Consider the following 22,630-nt stretch of genomic DNA (forward strand, 5'->3'; position numbering starts at 1 on the left):
GAATACGTCGCGTGACAAAAAAGGTGAAGCAACCAAAGGAGGAAGAGGAAGCGGAATGAAACTTCATGGGTTGAGAAGGTGTCTGATGTGTTATAAGTGATTACGAAATGGAGTAAAATTTGCAAAGAACTTACCTGTATGACGTTGCACCCCCGTCGTCGTCTTGCATGGAAGCATGCACTGATTCGGGAAGGGTGTCATAAAGCCGTTGTATCTTCTCCTGGCCCACAACTGTTTGATCTGAGCCGGCCGCTGTGGCCGAGCGGTTCTAGCCGCTTCAGTCCGGACCCGCGCGAGTGCTACGGTTGCAGGTTCGAATCCTACCTCGGGCATGGATGTTTGTGATGTCCTTATATTAGTTAGGCTTAAGTAGTTCTAAGTCTAGGAGACTGATGACCTAAGATGTTAAGTCTCATAATGCTTAGAGCCATTTGAACCGTCAACAAGTTTTTTTTGTTTTTATAAGTACTTGTGCACTTTCATCATGGCAGACGAAAGAGATCGATACGATTATTTACGATGAATGCGCGGACGTCTTGTCTGCCATTCCGGACGACTTGGGCGGTTGGGAAGGAGACATGGGATGTAAAAAAAATGAAAGTGAAGAAGAATCGTCGGAAGATAGTGAATTACGTCCAAGAAGAATTCGGCGAACGCTACGCTTGCCAACTGATTCGTATGAATCAGACGAAGAAGAAAGACTATGGTCTACTGAGGACCAATAATAAATTTGAAGGATCTCCGGGTCCACACGTATTTCCCAAAGATACACAGAGTGTCGTGGATATCGTTATTATACATATATTGGGAACGATCTATCTGAATATATTACCAACGAAACCAACAAGTATTACAGTCAAAATTGCAATAGAAGGAAACTGGATTTTAAAAAAATGCCAAATTTGTAGACGTTACGGGACCCGAACATAGAAAATGGTTTGGGCTTACTATCCTTGTGGGAATTGTAAAAAAAAGCAAGGATCGATGATTCCTGGTCAACGAATCCGTTGATAGACACACCGATATTTCGCAAAACGATGTCCCGCAACCGATTCAGACAAATATTATTACTTTTACGTTTTTCCGACAACAACAATAAACCGGAAAATGCCGACCGGCTTTTCAAAGTGCAATTCGTAATTGATTATTTTTTCAAAAAGCTTAAAGAAACGTTTAATCTAAGTCAAAACCTCTGAATTGATGAAGGAATGATACCGTGGCGTGGACAGTTATATTTTAAAGTTTACAATCCGTCAAAAATTACGAAATATGGCATACTCATTCGGATGCTGTGTGATTCGAGTACGGGATACATTTCCTCATTCAAGATATATTCCGGCGCTGGACAAATGGTTCAAATGGCTCTGAGCACTATGTGACTTAACTTCTGAGGTCATCAGTCCCCTAGAACTTAGAACTACTTAAACCTAACTAACCTAAGGACATCACACACATCCATGCCCGAGGCAGAATTCGAACCTGCGACTGTAGCGGTCGCGCGGTTCCAGACTGTAGTGCCTAGAACCGCTCGGCCACTAGGCCGGCCGGCGCTGAACAACCTTTAACTAAAACAGTGATGGAACTATTGACACCTTCTTGTGGAAAGTTCCATCACCTCTACATGGATAATTATTATAACAGTGTAGAACTTGCAGAGAAGTTACTTGAAAGGAAAATTCGAGTTTGTGGAACGATACGGCAAAATAGAGGATTTCCGGAAAAATTGAAGCGCGCAAAAGTCAATACGTTTGCAGCTTGTCAGCAGCGGAAAGGTGACAAACGGCCCGCGACAAGCCAAGTAATTCGAATTAGGGCTGCCGGCGCCAAGCGAATAAATTTGTACGAGACGTGCGGACGGCAAAGTGTTAATCAGCAGTCCATGTTTCCCTGTCACGAGACCATTCAAAACGCAGCTGCTAGCGGCAGCCTGCGTGCCGGCTGTAATTCGCTAGTCCGGCTGCTGCTAGTCTCCGACCAATGATGCAGCATGATACAGAAAGTTGCAGGGAGTGCACTGCTTGTTCACGGACGGCATGCGCACGTGTGAAGGGGTTACGATTTTCTTGGTGTACAATACGCCGATCGTCCCGTGTACTGGTCAGAGGTGGTTAACTGGAACCTTGACGACGGGTATGCCTGCGCACACATTCCCATACTATTCAACATCGGGCCACAGTCGCATACAGGTGCCCTGGAAATTCTGTCAAGCACTGCTGACGCTGCCTCACGAGAATATGCGGCATCTCCGTGTCCTTCACAGCGATCGCTCAACGTCTGACGCTGTTGATGCTCCTTGTATAGACCCCACAAGGCCTGGTAACAACACTAAACACGATCAATGCTGATGTGTACTGGTTGCCGTTCTAACTGTCAAGATAATTCTAACCAGTCACATAACCACCAATGCTATGTACGTGTACGACTTTACATTGACAAGCGGCCGTGTCTTTTGAGTGCTTCACCTTTTTGCCAGGTTGGGTTGCGTTGGGTTGGGTTGTTTTTGGGGAAGGAGACCAGACAGCGAGGTCATCGGTCTCATTGGATTAGGGAAGGACGGGGATGGAAATTGGCCGTGCCCTTTCAAAGGAACCATCCCGGCATTTGCCTGGAGCGATTTAGGGAAATCACGGAAAACCTAAATCAGGATGGCCGGACGCGGGATTGAACCGTCGTCCTCCCGAATGCGAGTCCAGTGTCGAACCTCTGCGCCACCTCGCTCCGTGCACCTTTTTGCCAGGCAGTGTATTACAAGTTTCGTCATAGTGAAAATCTGTGCCGTGGTGGCCGTAGTTTCTTTGATCTTCTCTATTTTTCCGACAACTACGTTTTTTTAAACTCCATAGGCACTTTCGTATCAAATAAATAAAATTGGGAGAATAAACTGACGGCCCAGAACATATGCACGACGAGCCTTGACGTCACACAGCGGAACGGTGTTACATTACAGAGGAACGGAGATATGCTACTAAAGATTTCATGTAATATAATCAGTTCTGGAACGTTCTACAGTTAGCAGCGCGGACTCTCGCCTGTGTTAATCTGGTCACAAAGGGAAGTCACAAGTTTAATAATCTCAAAACCATTCCTATTCTGCCCGGGACTTAATAAAGTTGCTCACTAATTTCGACGTATTTTAAGGAGTTTTTGTCCTTTATCAAAGTCTACGTGTATTCCAGCCAAATTGCAGGTATGAATGTTGTTGTAACGCTTGCCACGTACCTAACAATCACTGTTCACGTTAATATTTCATTCGACATCGCAGGACATTTAATTAAAAATTGTTGATGAATTTATCAGATTTTCCGAAATTTTATCGCAGTGGTGTATTCCTTCATTCAGTTATTAAGCTCTGTACACACAATACTGTGTCTCACTATTTTGTGAAACACACATAAATATTTATGCTTAAGGCCTCATGGTCTTGTCTTTCAATGAAGCTTTCGTTTACACATGCATTTATTTTCCAGAACGTCCTCCAGTTTAATGCTAGGTCCCTTCCAAATTAGCAGAAACAAAAAAGTATGTGCCACAAAGTAGTTTTCATACATTACTACGTAAACCGTACATGGGTTCTAAATATTTGTTGCGGAGTAACGGGCGAATGTCTGAATGAACCGTTCCTCATCGCTGGGTCACTGAATGCCAACAGTTGTAAGAAAGGACATCGTTTTCATCAGGGTGTAATATATTAGGCAATTTGTGTATGTATTGTTTCTGATGCTTATTCCGAGATCTTGTCCACTGACGAACGTGCCGTGCGTGACTATGCATACCATGTGATTTGTGTTACATATTTACGAGGATGATGTATCCCCCCCAAAAAAATTTTATTTTGTTGCAAGTATTTTTAATCTTGTTGTAGGACAGTACGTCCAGCATGCAAATATAAAGGCTTAGTGAATGTTTGGGTATTTATGAGAGTACTCGTAACACGTTTCACGCAAAATAACGTGAGCTCTGCACGAAACGCATTCTCTCCGTGAGCTCTGCGTGAGTCCATCTCGCTGATCTGAAGGGGCGGCCGCCTCAGTGATCTGTTGCCTGCCGACCTGCGCACTTGGAGCGTTCTCATTCCTGTCTCTGAACTGCATGACACGGCACTGCTGTCAACACTCATCATACTTGCTGGGAAGGTGCTTCATAATCAGGCACATGTGGTTACATCCAGTGCCACTGAATTTACTTGTATGTTAACAGAAACAGACAAGAAAACAAAGATCTAATTACAAACTACATTTGAGAGGTTTGCAGGAGCCGCTCACTGTTCCAGTCGCAAAATAAAGAAAATAAGGAGGAGAAGAAATAGCTGAAGTTTTCCTCAAACTTCACTATTTCAGGAAAGAAATGGAAGACTGATAAAAAAAATTGTGTTTAGAACAGCTGAGTACCCAGTGCTGTATGTATCTGTTAGGTTGGTGCATGAGTTCATAGCGGTTTTCCATAACTAATGAACAACAGGTACACGTAGCATAAACTTTAGTCCCCAAAATTATATTCTTCTTCATTATTTAGAGCGCCTGCCAACGCTGGGGTAGCTTTTCGATTCCGCGACTATAGAAATCACTTAGTTTTAAGGCAAAGAACTTGTCGAGCCACGTTTGGGCGCATTTTCATTCGGAAAGGAAGCAACCTGAAGGTCGTTCGATAGAGAGCGGAAAAAGTGAAAATTTGAGGGCGCAAGATCAGCTGAATCAGTTGGGTGCGGAATGACTTCCCAGCCCAACTCCTGTACAGAGATTTTTGTCAATCTAGCAGAATGAGGGCGTTCGTTATCGTGAAGTAGCACCACGTCACATAGAGTTCCTGATCGTTGTTCTTGGACTGCGTCTGCAATATGTCTCAGCTGTTGACAATATATATCAGCAGTGATGGTTACACCTCGGGTAAGCAATTCGTGGTGTACCACACCGTCGCTCTTTCATCAGATGCATTACTTTATCTTTTGTGGATGCACACAGAGCTTTGTACGAGAAGTTGCTCCTTTGTGTGAGTTCAGTCTTTTCTTCCGTTTCCTTACTTTAGCAAAAAGACACAATTTCTCGTCAGCAGTAACGATACAGGGTAGGGATGTTCGATGTTGTGCACTAGCCAGTTGATAAGGAGCAAGCAGAGATGCACATATGGCCACTCACTGATTTTTGTGATGTTTAACTTAAGGCTTACGGTACCTATATACCTGATTTTTGAACCTTTACCATTGGTTGCGAATATCGCACGATGGTGGTATGATTACAGTTCGCCATATTTGTCAGTTCTCGATTACACGGATGTGTATTATTGTGAATTAATGCATTTACACGACACTACAGTCATATCAAAACGACCATCCTTAAAGTAAGAAAACCCATTTTCTTGCCGTGCTCTGTCTAATGACATGGGCCCTATACACAGAACAAATGTTTGTGGCTGCCTTCACTGCTTTCACCCTTCTATCGAACTCAAACAGAAGAATATGTCGGAACTGTTCCCATATCTCCACTTGGCATTCCATTTTCTAACGTCCACAGCTCCACTCACTATCTCTAAGTGACAAAAGGACAATATGTAAACTCAAACAGCAACAGTAAGCTACAAATAAAAAATCACAGTGAGAGGCACCAACATGCCTTGTTCATTCTGTGGCATCAAGCAGTCAGGCCTGCAAGATGAGTGGTCTGCCAAGCGAGTGGATTCATTCTTATTTATCGAGTAACATGAACTCTCGTACTCACAATTTAGTTACAAATTATCCTCCTGTATGAATAATACGCAACGGAAACACGCATCTGACTATCAGTAATTTACAGAACTCTGACTGTTCACTACGCACTGGCAGTACCACATTTTCTTTCCTTTTTATTTAACGGCTTTTATCAACACGTGGCCATCGCACTGAATATGAGTGGCGCACACATTATAAATTCTGGATATCATGACAACATACAATTCGAAGGAAAAGGCCACCAATCTTTTTCTTTTCACTATCTTATTTATTCCGATAAATTCTATAACCTAAACACACAAATTCTATAACCTACAACAATAACACATGAGAAATTCCGCCCAGTGGGCATGACTTTACATTGGTGATTCTCTACCTTATGGTCTCGTAATTATTTAACGCTACAGTGAAATTTCTGGACAGGATGGTGGATCTTTTATTATTTCTCACACTTCGACTCTCACAATCATCATCACGAAACTTTCCTCCAGACCGAGCGGTACAGAAGGAACAAGCATAACCCACTAATCTTTTGAAACTACCTCGCTACTCTTCCATGCAAACCACACATACCCAAATTACATGACATACACCACACTACAATATGAAATACTACACAGGTAATAGTCACAACATTATCACTTTCAGCTTTCCCACTTCAATTAATATTTATCCCAGTTTCACACGACACTGCCCCACTTCGTAATTCTACTTTCCTACTATGAACTCTGGAGATATATGCACGTCTTCCTGTGCACTGCAAGCCAAGTGGCGTTGCTGGATAGACGGCCGACTCACCTTGTTTCTCTCTCAGAGTTTGAATCTAGCGTCACACGGAATCATATCACGCAAGGTAATGTTAGGAACGTATTCATCACACACGCGAGTCCTCAACTGATACCATGGACGAGTACTTCTCTTTATCCTTTGTTTCATACACAGTTTGAGACTCACACAGTACTCACCACGTGGAAGTACTCGTCTCTAATTTCAAGTCCTGCACACGCCATTTCTTAAATATTTCAACTTATGGTACACACGCTATTTCTTAAATATTTCAACTTATTGTACACACGCTAGTAATTCAGCTTAACTTAAGCACACGGAAGTATTTCAACTTATTGCTACACGTGGTTTCATTGTGACCGTTGGTCACTTCCGAAGATTACTACAATCCCATTAATATTACCTGCCTGACATTTAATTCTCCCCACAAAAGTTCCTGAAATAGAGAAATTATTATTTCAAACTACTCTTAAATATTCCACATGCATACCATGTCTCCACTCTTTCGTCATTACGGAGCACAACTAAAACAGTTCATAACAGCACAAGATCCAGCGGCAGAGTGCTGAAACATGGCCGTTCTCGAGGTCCTCTCGAGGTCCTGTCCTCGTGACCAAAGTGCTTCTGAAAAAGAGAAATTTGTTAATATTGAATATAAATTTTAAGTGTTAGCCAGATCCTTCTGAAGGTATTTCGAGGGATGTAGATGCACAGCAATACTCCTGAATAGGGCGGGCAAGCGTGGTGTAAGCAGTCTCTTTAGTACACCTGTTGCACCTTCTAAGCGTTCTGCCAATGAATCGCAGTCTTTGGTTTGCTCTACCCACTTACTCTACTCAGAGTAAGGTAACAAATACAAAACCCCCAGTCGCTGTTAACAATCTTTTTTTTTTTTTCGGGCGGTTAACAAGATTCGTCGTTACAGTGGGTACGTGCCGGACTACAATTGTATTTTCAATTCCCCAGACGATGATAGGATTATTCATGATCCTCCATCTGGTAATTCAACTTTACGATTCATAGTTCAGTTTCGTAACTATCATCCTACTGTTTTATATCTTAGTTACGACCACTGAGATTTTAACACATAATTACTTTCACCTTCGATAATATTTTGCAAATAGCATTTAGTATTTACCAATTGTCAACGATTCTATTTTTTTACACGCTTCTTTCGTAAACATAGAGTATACTTGAACGCCGATTTTTTCCCAAATTGTCGTCAAAAGCAGTGTATTTTCTAATTTGTAACTCCATTACCGTTGTGTTTTCGGAGTGTCTAATAGTGCATTCGGACTCAGAAGTACAGAATTTCTACCTTAAATGTAGTCACTGATCACAAAGAGATTGTCGTCAGATAATAATTATCACTTTCAGATCTGAATTAAATACAAGATGTCTTATTTATGTTAGTCATATTAGGATAATGTAAGGCTTCTTATACACTCCTGGAAATTGAAATAAGAACACCGTGAATTCATTGTCCCAGGAAGGGGAAACTTTATTGACACATTCCTGGGGTCAGATACATCACATGATCACACTGACAGAACCACAGGCACATAGACACAGGCAACAGAGCATGCACAATGTCGGCACTAGTACAGTGTATATCCACCTTTCGCAGCAATGCAGGCTGCTATTCTCCCATGGAGACGATCGTAGAGAAGCTGGATGTAGTCCTGTGGAACGGCTTGCCATGCCATTTCCACCTGGCGCCTCAGTTGGACCAGCGTTCGTGCTGGACGTGCAGACCGCGTGAGACGACGCTTCATCCAGTCCCAAACATGCTCAATGGGGGACAGATCCGGAGATCTTGCTGGCCAGGGTACTTGACTTACACCTTCTAGAGCACGTTGGGTGGCACGGGATACATGCGGACGTGCATTTTCCTGTTGGAACAGCAAGTTCCCTTGCCGGTCTAGGATTGGTAGAACGATGGGTTCGATGACGGTTTGGATGTACCGTGCACTATTCAGTGTCCCCTCGACGATCACCAGTGGTGTACGGCCAGTGTAGGAGATCGCTCCCCACACCATGATGCCGGGTGTTGGCCCTGTGTGCCTCGGTCGTATGCAGTCCTGATTGTGGCGCTCACCTGCACGGCGCCAAACACGCATACGACCATCATTGGCACCAAGGCAGAAGCGACTCATCGCTGAAGACGACACGTCTCCATTCGTCCCTCCATTCACGCCTGTCGCGACACCACTGGAGGCGGGCTGCACGATGTTGGGGCGTGAGCGGAAGACGGCCTAACGGTGTGCGGGACCGTAGCCCAGCTTCATGGAGACGGTTGCGAATGGTCCTCGCCGATACCCCAGGAGCAACAGTGTCCCTAATTTGCTGGGAAGTGGCGGTGCGGTCCCCTACGGCACTGCGTAGGATCCTACGGTCTTGGCGTGCATCCGTGCGTCGCTGCGGTCCGGTCCCAGGTCGACGGGCACGTGCACCTTCCGCCGACCACTGGCGACAACATCGATGTACTGTGGAGACCTCACGCCCCACGTGTTGAGCAATTCGGCGGTACGTCCACCCGGCCTCCCGCATGCCCACTATACGCCCTCGCTCAAAGTCCGTCAACTGCACATACGGTTCACGTCCACGCTGTCGCGGCATGCTACCAGTGTTAAAGACTGCGATGGAGCTCCGTATGCCACGGCAAACTGGCTGACACTGACGGCGGCGGTGCACAAATGCTGCGCAGCTAGCGCCATTCGACGGCCAACACCGCGGTTCCTGGTGTGTCCGCTGTGCCGTGCGTGTGATCATTGCTTGTACAGCCCTCTCGCAGTGTCCGGAGCAAGTATGGTAGGTCTGACACACCGGTGTCAATGTGTTCTTTTTTCCATTTGCAGGAGTGTATTTTAATCAGATCTGAAGATGGTCATTGCAATCTAACGAGAACTTTTTTGCGATCATTGACTGCAGTTAAAGAAAGACATTCGGTTTTACCTCCCATGCACAGAATTGACGTTGCTTTCTAATATTTCAGAGAGAAGTGGAGGGTGAAAGGTCGTGTTGGATAAGTCTCTACCTTGGGCAGAGCACAGACGTGGGCGTTCCGGCTGTCAGGCATGTCACTGTCTTCATTACAGCCAAGTTCGCATCTTGCTTCGACCTCTGTAGAACTGACAAGTCTCCAGGTGCGAGAATATTTTATTTATATCGCGGAATTGACACTTCGACGTAGGAACCAGACGCCAGTCGACGCCCAGCACCGTTAATATTGCGCTACTATTTGGGATGGGCGCGCCGGGATGCTATGACGCACTGCAAGTATTAGTTTCAAGCAATACACGACTTCCGTTACGTTAAAAAGCAAGCGACATCATTCTGTATCACGAAAACTTTCATTCAAATTACTGCTGCCCAATTCCCAGTATGGTGCAGTACAATCGAAACTCAAGTCTGTAGGAACAATTAACAAATACAGAGGACATTTAGACTATCGTTTCTCCCACGTCTCTCACGGTCACAGCGTGAATAAAGCCTACTTCTCGGCTGCTTTAGAGCTGCTGTACTAAATTTTGCGAAATCCAATCTTTCATTTAACTTGGATTTGATTCCCTCGTCCATCCAGGAAGAAAGTGATAAAAGTGTTGTCAATGGAAGAAAGAAAGGTTAGTGTTTTACGTCCATCGGCGACGATGTCACTAGAAGCGGAAAACAACTCGGATTAGGGGAGCTAAATCGGGCATCTCCTGATCATGGGAACCATCCGTCCATTTGCCCTTGGCGATTTAGGGAAACTATGGAAAACCTAAACCCGGATTATCAGACACACTCTTCTGGAACGAAAGTGTGGTGACTATTGCATCACCTCACTCCTTACGTCGATAGAGGTGCGTTTCAGAAGTCTCTGATGCAGAGTAGTATGGTACTTTTATCCAGCTGCGTTTAATACTGGCCTTAGAAGGTGGTCTCCATTCGTTTTTGCATCGTGGGAAGGTAAAGGTATGAAGTGGATTATTATCAGCAACCCCACCGAGTCATAAGATTTTTTTCTTTCACCGCTCGCTATGATTCACTAATGAGGAACACGCAAAATTGCAGGTCATCTCAAAGGTCGGTGGAACACAGGGACATGCCATCTTATACTTAGCAATGCAATGAGATGTACCAACCATCCCTCAAGCTGAAGATAGCTTTGCCTTAATCTTTCCATTTTTGATCCATCTGTACTGTTTCCCCTTGTTTCTGCGCTTAACTTCCACGTGAGACGTGACTGTAAGGCTGTAGTGTATTAACTATAAGTTACTCTTTCGGCTTCCTAGACCTGAATCGGCAGTAGTCGGAAGGCTTCAGCTGGCAGCCATTTGTTTTTGATGGCAGCCAACGTTAGCTATCTGACGATAGTGTCTGAGATAGACACTCTTGTCTGCTGTGTTACTGATTTGCAGTTCACTCAGTTTCACAACTGCACATAGTTATTGCAATTACGAATTTTACTAATCATGTCAATATAGAAGATAGTTCCAGTTTCGATTATGCATAGCATTTAAGTGGTTTGTACCTCCGTGCGTGACTCTTTCTTCCGCGCAAGCATGAAGCGCATGTTCAGGTGGCTCCACTGCAGGAGGCAGGGGAAACTTGCCGTCCTCCTCCTCCCCCTCCCCCTCCCCCCGCGCTCTTCATCACTGCAACTCCTCACCCCGTGCGTGACCCCCATTGCCAATCTGCGGCTACCCTCTAGTTAACACACTATATTTGACTCAGTGTGCCGTAGTGTTAGTGTATTTGGAAAGGTGTACACGGCTCAGTTTGCCAAGCGATGTTCATGATTAGGAAAATTGTGAAACAGTTTTTTTTTCAACTGAAAATACAAATTATTGTATTCATTGAGTGTTGTGGTGGACTATATTTCCATCGCCTTCGCGGTGGCGCTTGACTCCCACCACCCCATGTACTGTTCGAGAGGAGTAGGCTATGTGCCGGCATCGCATTTCACCCCTTCCCTTCTGTCATCGTGATCATCTTCACAGACTTCACACAACACTATACACGCATCCAATACACTGACCTACACTCCACAAATGCTCGTAAGACACACCTCTCGGACCGATGACCTCGCTGTTTGGTCCCCTTCCCCGAATAAACCAACCAACACACCTGTCACATATCCACAAAGATGGGGCCACTGTACGCGGAGAACGAACATTCTTTCCGATTAGGCGGCTGAACCTATTTTTGCAGTCTCCCTACCTACAATGTGATACGACTTTAAATCTCCATCATGAGATGAATTTAACTAAATTAAAAAGGTATGCCGGTATAGAAACCCGACAAAATTTTATTATTTCTTCAGTGATTCCAAGTCCAAGAACGGTTTCAAATGTGGGTTAAGGAGGACGAACAGATTTGCCAGCTCATACTAAAACGGTATCTCACGTCTCCAGAGGAAAGGTTTGCAAAATGAACATTATGTCTTTTGTAAACGAAGACTTCCGCGGACGTTGTACCGCATTGTCAATCTACAAACTTGTCCGACTTTGTGCTTAGCTGACTGCTGAATGAGAGAGACTTTAGATCTTATATAGTAGCGGAGAAGCTATTTATACGTAAATAGGGCACTTCAGGGTAGGAGGAGGGGCAATAACATAATAAAAGATGTTCTAGGTTCAACGAAAGATGCGGTCGAGATGCTAAACACCTCAGGAGTCTACGAAATCGGTTGCGATTATGGACTGGTGTATGCAGGCGAGACGGGCGGCCGTTCAGCCCACGAATTTCAGATCACTAAAGGTATATCCATCTGGGACAACGCACAAGGTAAGCGGTGGCAATGAGTGCGATTAAGAGATTATGTTCCGTGAAGCCCGCGTACTGGCGAAACAGATATTTACATTGAGGACGAAGATTAGAGAGGCGATAGAAATAGCCAAACGAGCCGCCAACATGAGTAGACGGGACGGGTATAGGCTTCCGGCATTCTGGCTGCCAGCAGTGACAACGCTACGGGATTACAGCGCACGCAAAGCAACTCACACAGGCGAGCAGGAGATCGCGGTGGCCGTACGTACACAGAGCGCAGACACGCCGCAGCCCGCATCTGGCAACAAGTAAACAGCGCTACGTCACAGCTACCCCCTCCCCCCTTCTCTCCGTTTCACCTGTTTGCAGTAATGGCAAGAAATAATGCAAACACCAATCAAGCACGTATTTATCTGCCAAAGACGGGGAATAATATAAAGACCAGTAAAGAACGCCCAACACCCCCCCTCCTACCCTGAATACCCCATCAAATTGCATAAACAGCTTCATCAGCTACTGTAAAAGATCTTAAGTCTCTCTCATTCAGCAGTCAGCTCAGCACAAATCCCTGAGGAAGGCCAGATGGAATAGTGGCCGAAACGCCGGACAACTTTATATATTGACAACGCGTTCGACAGCCCAGAAGAATTTATTGACGGTTACGACTTTTGTTTTCCATTTCAGGATTACTTGTATTTCTGCCACGGAATGTTGGTAGGTGCTGTAGAGCTGAGTTCCAGAATTTCATTAACGTAGCCGTTGGCCCGCCGCCAAGAGAGCGACGCCTCCCCTCCCCTGTACTGTATTGTACTGGTACAGCGTGTCACGGCGACTGCGGTGGTCTCGCCAGCCGCGTGCGTGACTCCACGTGCCTCCAACACGCGGCCCGGCTCCAAACACGATTTACGTCTCTGCGCCGCGCCACGACGGAAGTGTGCGGCGCTAGTATTACACGCCGAAGGAGCATCTCGTCAAGATACATACAAACACACAACAACGCCCCTTTGTAATGGAAGGCGAGTGGCATCGCCTTTATGATCGATAAAATCTATTGCCAACACTTTAAATGAGGTGTCTTAATGCCTGTGGAGGAATCACAGCCGATTCTTCCCGAAGTGATTGCGTACAACTTCGTAATACAATATAATGCTGTCTAGAGGTAAGTAGAACTCATTTGCAGACCCGTTCGAATTTTCTGTAATAGAGACCGTTGCAGAACCTCGGCTGCTTAGTAAAAAATGTCGTATCAAACATTTTGAGCCGTTTAAATTTTCAGTTGTTACTTGATTTGAGCAGCCAGTTTCAGCGCTACATTACGCCACTTCAGCTCCCCTAACCGACGTGTAGGAAGAATGTTTGTCTAACATTTGGCAAGTGATGATCGAAGGAATCGCTGTGTCAGGAATAAATCTACGGATACTAGCCACTGAAAACTGACCCCCATTTTGACTGAACCAGAGATGGGATTCTTTGTACGAGTCGGTCAGGCAGCCTGAAGATGGCGTAATGTAGCGCTGGAACTGGTTAATCAAATAAAATAACAATTATAAATTTAGACTGCCGCACGTGTTTTGAATCGACATTTTACGATGGAATTTTGTTCAGGAGTCTAAGATCGCTTCAGCAGACAATTTCAATATGTTGACGACTTTTTTTTCGTCAGTTTGCTGTCCCAAGCAGTTAAGCATATGTCTTAATCGAATTGTTATATAGGTCGCGTTTCTATTCGAATTTCTATATTTTTCTTTGAGCAGCTCGTAAACTGTTACATGTGCAGCTATTTTTAGTTTTTTTCTGAATACTATATCTGAAGATGTGGCATAATTTAGTGATTATTTTCTTTTAGCTCAGACCTAACGTTCTGCTTACTATTATCATCAAGTTGTGGGCGTATATGCCATCTTTTGCTTGGGATGGGCCACCTAGTTTCTGCTGTAGGCTCTAGAGCAATATCCCAGATCTCCGTTGCAAGTAGTGAGGTGAGCCCTGTGGGTACCCAACAGTTAGATGCTTTCCTGTTCTCGAACAAACCAAGTTTGCTTTCCCTTTTCTGCAGTAGTCCTGAGACTCCATCAGAGATTTCTAGTGCTCCGATTTACTCACTGTAGAGAACAAGGTAGATCGCCATGTCCTTACAGCAATTACGAACTTCTCTTACAATGTGTTGATCACTTCTATTTGCCCGAGCCTCTTCAGTGGTTTTCCCTTTTTTTTGGATCTAAACTGAGATTCTTCTACTACTTCTTTCTGTGTTATTTCAGGCTACAACATAGCAGTTTTTCATGTAATTTCCGCAATGAATTTTATAAAAATTTCAGTATTTTGAATCTCTGTCTTCTCGTTTTCTGAGGATAACTACTTCTGCCGTTTTCCATAATAGAAGTATCTTATCTTGCAGCAAGCACTTATTTACCGGTGCTTTAAGGTATGCAGCAATACGGTTGCTCAGCGCTTATAGTATCTCTGCGTTTATTTAATATAGGCCTGGCAGTTTCGGTTTTTTCTGTTGTATTGTTGCGACACGTACTACTTCTGCAAATAAGATTACCAGTCTGTCGGTCATGTAAAGAGCTTCCATTTCTATCCGTAGTTGGCACTGATACTGCATAATCTTCATCATCGTTGTCATCGCGGAGTGGAGCCGTCGTATCGCGAATCTCTTGCCCAACGTAAAGTCCCGAGTGACTGGAAAAAAGCGCAGGTGACGCCTGTATATAAGAAGGGTAGAAGGACAAATCCTCAAAATTACAGACCAATATCCTTAACATCGGTTTGTTGCAGGATTCTCGAACATATTCTCAGTTCGAATATAATGAATTTCCTTGAGACAGAGAAGTTGCTGTCCATGCATCAGCACGGCTTTAGAATGCATCGCTCCTGCGAAACGCAACTCGCCCTTTTTTCACATGATATCTTGAGAACCATGGATGAAGGGTATCAGACGGATGCCATATTCCTTGACTTCCGGAAAGCGTTTGACTCGGTGCCCCACTGCAGACTCCTAACTAAGGTACGAGCATATGGGATTGGTTCCCAAGTATGTGAGTGGCTCGAAGAAAGTAATAGAACCCAGGACGTTGTCCCCGACGGTGAGTGTTCATCGGAAGTGAGGGTATTATCTGGAGTGCCCCAGGGAAGTGTGGTAGGTCCGCTGTTGTTTTCTATCTACATAAATGATCTTTTGGATAGGGTGGATGGCAATATGTACGGCTGTTTGCTGATGATGCTGTGGTGTACGGGAAGGTGTCGTCGTTGAGTGGCTGTAGGAGGATACAACATGACTTGGACAGGATTTGTGATTGGTGTAAAGAATGGCAGCTAACTCTAAATATAGATAAATGTAAATTAATGCAGATGAATAGGAAAAAGAATCCTGTAATGCCTGAATACTCCATTAGTAGTGTAGCGCTTGATACAGTCACGTCGATTAAATATTTGGGCGTAACATTGCAGAGCGATATGAAGTGGGACAAGCACGTAATGGCAGTTGTGGGGAAGGCGGATAGTGGTCTTCGGTTCATTGGTAGAATTTTGGGAAGATGTGGTTCATATGTAAAGGAAACCGCTTATAAAACACTAATACGACCTATTCTTGAGTACTGCTCGAGCGTTTGGGATCCCTATCAGGTCGGATTGAGGGAGGACATAGAAGCAATTCAGAGGCGGGCTGCTAGATTTGTTACTGGTAGGTTTGATCATCACGCGAGTCTTACGGAAATGCTTAAGGAACTCGGGTGGGAGTCTCTAGAGGAAAGGAGGCATCCTTTTCGTGTATCGCTACCGAGGAAATTTAGAGAACCAGCATTTGAGGCTGACTGCAGAACAATTTTACTGCCGCCAACTTGCATTTCGCGGAAAGACCACAAAGGTAAGAGAGATTAAGGCTTGTACAGAGGCATATAGGCAGTCATTTTCCTTCGTTCTGTTTGGGAGTGGAACAGGGAGAGAAGATGCTAGTTGTGGTACGAGGTACCCTCCGCCACACACCGTATGGTGGATTGCGGAGTATGTATGTAGATGTAGATATATCAGTTTATGAGACCAGAGCCGCTACTTCTCTATCGTGTAGCTCCTCAGTTTGCCTCACAAGGGCTGAGTGCATCCCGCTTGCCAACAGCGCTCGGCAGACCGAATGGTCACCCATCCAAGTGCTAGCCCAGCCCGACAGCGCTTAACTTCGGTGATATGACGGGAACCGGTGCTACCACTGCGGCAAGGCCGTTGGATAATATTTAACATACACTTCCCAATATTCGTCTCGTTTGTCTTGATAGCTTTTTAGTATTGTTCAACCCATCTGTAATGTTCCAGCCTTCCTCGAAGCGCCTATTTACAGGAAAGCGATCTGGAAACCCCGCACGTGTTAATTGTACTCATATTGCCTTTAAGTAAGTTTCCTGTTGTATTACTTTATCCTGAATATTTACCATTTAATTCTAGTGCCGTCCACAATTTAACCATTTGTACTGTGTCATGCGCTCTTTTTAGGTCTATGAATAACAAGTCTATCTCTTTGGGGTTATCCAATACTTTTTTCTCTTCGTTGTTTACGAATGAATTATTCGCACAGGATATCCCGATAGAAAAGCTGCTGTGATCTTCATCACACTGACTCACGGATTCTGTTCAGAATGATTATTCTTAATGGTTCAAATGGCTCTGAGCACTATGCGACTTAACTTCTGAGGTCATCAGTCGCCTAGAACATAGAACTAATTAAACCTAACTAACCTAAGGACATCACACACATCCATGCCCGGGCAGGATTCGAACCTGCGACCGTAGCGGTCGCTCGGCTCCAGACTGTAGCGCTTAGAACCGCACGGCCACTCCGGCCGGCGACTATTCTTACTGGATACTGAAATTTCTACAGGCGTTACTACTTTTGCATTTATTACCAGAATGAAGGCTGCTTAGAAATGCGGTATGATATTCCTCACTGATAAATCCGACCATTTCTGATGTTCCGCATATGATTTTTGAAGAAGCATTTCCGTGTAAAAAGACATGCCATTACGAGAGACCTGGCGAGATAGACTATCGGAACAACAGCAACCCCAGTGAATGATAGGCGCAAGAGAAAGAAGGGGAAAGAGGAAAGGAAAGATGGCAAAAACACACGAAACTTGATTTCCCTCTCGACTGGAAAATGATAGAAGTTGGCTAGTTACTTGCAGAACAAAGGACCGTGGTTGGAATTCGATAGAAGTATAGATTAAAAAATATAAGCATCTTTTCTCGACTTCTTAATAGCTCCTAGGAGTTTCAACATGCCTTTTCCTTGTCTTCGTTTTGTTCCTCCTTCATCCCCCCTCTTCTTTACGCCTTTACTCGTCCTCTCTCTTTGTGTATCCCACGCGCGCAGTTGTGTGTGTGTGCGCGCGCGCGCGCGCGCGCGCCTTTGGAACGTATCCGAACTGCTGTCTCGAGGACGTAGGGTGGTCGGCTCATCGTGTAATTCCGTGAAGTCATCTTTTTTTCTGTTGACGAGTATTTTACGGCTACAGTTTCAGGCTAAGAAGAAGCTGGTATAGTTTCGCGCTACAGTTCGGACTTTCTTTTTATAGCGTTGTTTCCTCAGTGAAAACCCAATGGGATAAGAGCACGTGGACGAGGCGAAACAAAGCCACCGGTCTTCTTTCTCTCGCTCTCTCTCTCTCTCTCTCTCTCTCTCTCTGTGTGTGTGTGTGTGTGTGTGTGTGTGTGTGGTGTGTGTGTGTGTGTGTGTGTCGGGGATAAAATTTGCCCATCATGTTGTTACTTGAATTAACACTAGCAGAATTAAATTAGTTACAGAACGAATGGTCTATGTGTCTGCTGTGCCTGCAACTGTGAATGAACCGTTGCGTGTTCTGTTTGAAACAACAGATCATTTTATTGACGGCCTTGTCCCATTATTAGTCATCACAGACTTTTCAAACCACCTCCGATAGTTCTTTCTTTTAAGAAAAAAATTATAAATGTATATTCTAAGTGCATTAGCGTAGGGTGGCTTAAAATATGAATTACTGTAATACAGAAGTGTTACCTAACAACCATTCATGGCCTTTAAGAGCCACTGTGAAGACACAATGGAGTGATGACTTTTAAACTCCATTGTATTACCAGCCCCCTTCACAGCTTCAGTTCCGTCATTACCTCTTGTCTTACACAGTTTTAAACTGCACGAAGTATCAAATCAGTGCACACTCTGCTGCAGAGTCAATATTTATTTTGAAAACAAAGTAAATATTAGAACCAAGGAAGCCCTCAGGACAGAAGAATCTTCTGCTACAACATTTCTGATAGAATGTGAACTTCGCCAGAAAATTATTCTATACGTTATGTGAGAAATTTGCTATCTTAAAACAGTTACGTGTTTTTAAGTGACAACCTCTTCGCCATGGACTGCATTATCCATTACAATTTCCACAACTGCAATTTCGACTTTTCAGTCGTTTTCATGTGGTTAAGGTGCTGAAACTACCATGGTTGTCAACATTTATAAAATGAGTAAGAGGGTTCTAGTTTATATGGTTCTTGCCAGGATTCGCCAGTTTCACGAGATTTATTTCTATATTGAATTCTTCTGGGCCTGCAGCGTTATAAATACCTTGTTAGGACATTGCATGCACAGTAAGTCAAAACGCTACTAACGCTTTTTATTAAGATGTCATTTTCTTGTGCTATAAGCTTATTTCGGTTCCATGACCATTATCAAGCTATCTTCAAACATATGGAGTTGTACATGCATATATTCATGTCTGTTTGTAATTAACAGTAATTATATATATATATATATATATATATATATATATATATATATATATAGTATTAATTACTTCCACAACACATCGTTAACGCTGTCATTGTCTGATGCATTGTATAGCTGCGTACTGTAGGTGTAGTGCAGACGAAATTGTTATTCTCTAGATGTGTAATGTCTCAGCAGTGGAATTTGTTGCTGAGAAATACTCGCTAAGACCTATTTAATTTTTTCCGTAAGTCTGACAGCTCCAATTGACAACTACGTCAAGGATGAAATTTAATAGTATAGTATCCTTATTCATCTGTGGAGGTCAGGGCGGCAGTAGTAAATTAGTTACAAAGACAACACCAGCTAACATTAGCAAAATATGTACTACTACCACCCTGAGCTCCAGAGCTGAATAAGCCAACTATGTAACCATATAACATCGTTGACTTAGCTGTCAATTGAAGGTGTCAAACTTACGGAAATTATTAAATAGGTCTTACTGAATATTGCTCAGCAACAAATTCCACTAGTGACACATATCTACAATTTCGTCTGTGCTTTACCTACGATACAGAGAAGTACAAGAATTAGACAGCGACAGCGTTAACTTTGTGTTGTGAAAGTAAGTACTATGACAATTTATGCAAAATTGTTACTAGTTACAAATAGACATAGATATGTGCACTAACAACTCCATACGTTTGACGATGGCCATCGGGCTAAAATAAGCTTATAGCACCATTAAAAAACACCCTAAGAAAAGTCTTTGAATATAGCAGCGTTTTGGCTTACTATACGTGTTATTTCTATCTGTTACATGCCGACGGCGTATGTGACGAACGGTAACATGAGCTGTATAAGCTTACATCCTTTTTACCTATTTTACTAATGTTGACAACTTTTGTGTTTTCAGCACTTTAACCTCTTGAAAATGACTTGAAAGTAGAACCTGCAATTGCAAAATTATAATTAACTAACGATCCGCTGCGGCCTCGCACGGGTAGTACTAAGTTCCTACGTGCAGACGATTTAGCTAGCTTAGCGGTAATAAATTATATCTACATCTACGTGTGCATGGATACTCTGCAAATCACACTTAAGAGCCTGGCAGAGGGTTCATCGAACTACCGTCACAACAATTCTCTATTATTCCACTCTCGAACAGCGTGCGGAAAAAACGAACACCTATATCCTTCCGTGCGATCTCCGATTTCCCTTATTTTATTATGGTGATCGTTTCTCCCTATGTAGGTCAGCGTCAACAAAATATTTTCGCATTCGAAGGAGAAAATTTGTGATTAAAATTTCGTGAGAAAATCACGCCGCAACGAGAGAAGCCCTTGTATTAATGATGTCCACGCCAAATCCTGTCTCATATCCGCGACACGCTCTCTCCTTTTTCTCAGTAATGCAAAATGTGCTGCCCTTTCTTGAACTTTCTCCGTGTACTCCGCTAATCCTGTCTGGTAAGGATCCCACGCCGCGCAGCAGTACTCCAAAAGAGGACGAACAGGCGCAGTGTAGGAAGTCTCTTTAGTAGAACTGTTACATTTTCTAAATATGCTGCCAGTAAAACTCAATCTGTGGTTCACCTTTCCCACAAGATTTTCTGTGTGTTCTTTCCTATTTAAATTGTTCGTAGTAGTAATTCCGATGTATGTAGTCGAATATACGGTCTTTAGATTATACTAATTTATCGTGTAACCGAAGTTTAACGGATTCCTTTCAGCACTCACGTGGATGACCTCACACTTTTCGATATTTGGGGTCAATTGACAATTTTCGAACCATTCATATATCTTTTCTAAATCGTTTTGCAATTTGTTTTGATCTTCTGACGATTTTACTAGACGATAAACAGCAGCATCGTCTGCAAACAACCTAAGACGACTGTTCAGATTGTCTCCTAAATCGTTTACATAAATAAGGAACAGCAAAGGGTTTATAACACTACCATGGGGAACGCCAGAAATTACGTCTGTTTTAATAGATGACTTTCCGCCAGTACACTTTCATAGGACTTCTCCACCTGGTAAAATCGTTCGACAACGTCGAATAGTGCAAGACGTTCGCAATTTTGAGAAAAACAGGCGTAAGCTATAGGTGGAGACGAGTAATATACTACATGTACAGGAGCCAAGCGGCAGTAATGAGAGTGGAAGACCAAGAACGAAGTGCTCGGTTTAAAAAGGGTGTAAGACAGGGATGTAGTCTTTCGCCCCTACGATTCAATCTGTACATCAAAGAACCAATGATGGAACTAAAAGGAAGGTTCCAGAATGGACTTAAAATTCGAGATGAAAGGCTATCAATGGTAAGATTCGCTGACAACATTGCAATCCTGAGTGAAAGTGAAGTAGAATTACAGAATCTGCTGAATGGAATGAGTAGTCTAACGAGCACAGTATATGGACTGAGAGTAAATCGTAGAAAGGCGAAAGTAATGAGAAGTAGCAGAAATGAGAACAGCGAGGAACTTGACATCAGTATTGATGCTCATGAAGTAGACCAAATTAAGGAATTCTTCCACCTAGGCAGCAAAATAACTCATGACAAACGGAGCAAGGAGGACATCAAAAGCAGACTAGCACTGTCAAAAAGGGCATTGCTGGCCAAGAGAAGTGTCCTAGTAGCAAACATAGGCCTCAATTTGAGGAAGAAATTTCTGAGAATGCATGTTTGGACCACAGAGTTGTGTGGTAGTGAAACGTGGACTGTGGGAAAACCGATACAGAAGAGAATCGAAGCATTTGAGGCGTGTTGTTACAGAAGAATGTTGGAAATTATGTGGACTGATAATGTAAGGAATGAGGAGGTTCTGTGCAGCATCGGAGAGGAAAGGAATATGTGGGAAACACTGACAAGGAGAAGGGGCAGGATGATAGGTCATGTGTTAAGACATAAGGGAATGACATCCACAGTACTGGAGGAGCTGTAGAAGGCAAAAACTGTAGATGAAAACAAGAGGGATAGGAATACGTCCAGCAAATAATTGAGGACGTAGGCTGCAATTGTTACTGTGAGAAGAACAGGTTGGCACAGGAGAGGAATTAGTGGCGCGCCGCATCAAACCAGTCATAAGATTGATGACTCAAAAATGATAGTCTTCTTCATACGAGTTCACTTGCCGTAAGTTGAAAAATAGGACAGTTCACTTGCCGTAAGTTGAAAAATAGGACGAAATTGTAGGCAGAGGAAGGTACATGATTGTGGAAGAGTTGGTTTGCATAGAGGATGAGTAGCACGATTCGTTATACATTCTCTCTCTCTCTCTCTCTCTCTCTCTCTCTCTCTCTCTCTCTCTCTCTAACATGGTCGACTAGGCTGCGTTGGTTTCTTTGCGCCGCGTAAGGTGCGCCGCTACAAGCTGTTGTCCTCGAAGCGGCGGTGAAGCATGGCTGCAGCGATCGGTGAAATACGAGCAGCTGACAGTGCGACCGCTTCCAGAGAGGGACAGAGCTAGCGGTTGGGGGGGGGGGGGGAGGAGAGGCGAAGCAGACACCTGCAGCGTTGCATCCCCGCCACGTGCAGGCGGGGGCAGCACGGGCCATTACCCGGCAACGGGTAAAAGAAGCACAAGAGTTATCTGTGGACCGCGGAGCTGAGCGCTATGTCGGGCGACGCTCACGTGGTACCGGAGAACTTGGTTGCAT

At 43.9% G+C, this 22,630-nt stretch overlaps 1 long non-coding RNA gene and 1 pseudogene across 1 annotated transcript in view; one reads left to right on the forward strand and one right to left on the reverse strand.

Moving 5' to 3' along the window:
* Positions 1-22,630, forward strand: part of LOC126161625 (uncharacterized) — a 1,324,793-nt gene that overhangs the window by 316,849 nt on the left and 985,314 nt on the right. The gene's annotated exons all lie outside the window — the stretch shown is intronic.
* LOC126163548 (5S ribosomal RNA) lies at positions 16,350-16,467 on the reverse strand (annotated as a pseudogene).

This window comes from Schistocerca cancellata, chromosome 2 (assembly GCF_023864275.1).
Source record: "Schistocerca cancellata isolate TAMUIC-IGC-003103 chromosome 2, iqSchCanc2.1, whole genome shotgun sequence".
Classification (NCBI taxonomy): domain Eukaryota; kingdom Metazoa; phylum Arthropoda; class Insecta; order Orthoptera; family Acrididae; genus Schistocerca; species Schistocerca cancellata.